This window comes from Gossypium arboreum, chromosome 4 (genome assembly GCF_025698485.1).
Source record: "Gossypium arboreum isolate Shixiya-1 chromosome 4, ASM2569848v2, whole genome shotgun sequence".
Taxonomy (NCBI): domain Eukaryota; kingdom Viridiplantae; phylum Streptophyta; class Magnoliopsida; order Malvales; family Malvaceae; genus Gossypium; species Gossypium arboreum.
The window spans coordinates 12,447,757-12,449,340 of record NC_069073.1 but is presented as its reverse complement, the minus strand read 5'-3'; positions in this window follow the sequence as shown (position 1 = coordinate 12,449,340).

Sequence of the window (1,584 nt, the reverse complement as noted above, 5' to 3'; positions counted from 1 at the left end):
GGCAATTTAATGAAAAAAACATTCACAATACAAGAAGATATAACATCAAGTAACTTCAACTCTGTAACAGCCCGTTTTCAATGAAATCTATAATATCCCGAATTAGGGCAATCAGAATAGTGGTTTCGTGACCACAAATCCGAGATAGAAATAATTATTTTATGATTATTTTGAGGTCTATGATATGATTTCATGATTTTGTGAAAATTTCGTGAAGAAATTCTATGCATAAAGTGCTTAATTTGAAGTTAGGGACTAAATTGAATAAGTTGCAAAACTTGCATTCTAGAAGTTTCTAGTATGAAATTGCTTTGAAATATTAATTAAGAGGTCTTAAATAGAAATTTGACCAATTTCTAAGTTTATGGACAAAAATTGGACATGGATGGAATTTTTGGAAAGTTTAGTAAAAAGGGCATTTTGGTCATTTAGGGGTAAAATGAATTAAAATACAAAATTAAAAGCCAATTTTGTTCATCTTCTTCACCATGGACGTGTATACCAAGGGAGACTCCATGGCTAGGGTTTCCAAGCTTCCAATCTCGATTGTAAGTCCGTTCTAGCCTCGTTTTTAATGATTTTTACATTTTTGGAGTCCCGGTAACTTGATTTAGCTTATGCTAGCAATAATTCAACCTAGGGTTCATAATTGGAAAAATACCCATAAGTGAAATTTGTGTATTTTGGTGTTTTATGATAGAATATGAGGTTTTAAATTATGTTAGACAACTTGTGCTACTCGGTTTTAAGTGAGAATGAGTAAAAGGGCTTAATCGGTAAAAATACCTAATAGTCATCAATACATGTTAGAGTGAGAATTTGATGTTGCCATAGAAGGGAAAAATAATCAGCATGTCATAAAACATAAGAAAATAGGATGAAGTTTAATTTTCGAACCTTGGGGAAAAAGTGCAAATATGCAAAAGTTTAGGGGTCAAAATGAAAATTTGTAAAAAATGATTTTTGGACCGTATGAATAGTGTGACTAATTATTAGGCTAAATGTGATATTATAGATGAAGGAAATCGAGATTCGGGCTTAAATCGTGGAAATACAAGGTTATGGACTAAAATGGTAAATTGTCGTTTCTGAATCGAGGTAAGTTCGTATAATAATAATAATGCAATGTTATGTTTAAATTATATTTCTTACTATTCTTTCATATATTGTATGATTTAATATATTGGAAAAGTTGATGGAATGGTGTTTATGATGTGGAAATATGACATGAAAGAATGTTACATCAAATGCAAAAAAAAAAAATGATGACACATGACAAGTGATATATGAAATATGTGATATATGTTATGTAAATTCTTAAAAGCTGATTTGATATTTGAGTTGTGTCTTATTATACTATGAATGGACAATTGGTACTATGGATAGAGAGATCGACACTTCGAGTAAGTTCGTACATAAATAATCTATCGATTCTTTTTATGTTATTATATTTTGATATCATATGAAATGTGGCTGCCTATCAAATGGTTATTTGATGTAAGTTATGAATTTAAATTGATTATGGACAATTTAGTAAAATATTGAAAAGTGAGGGATTTCCCGATTGAACCTTCGGAATAGAAA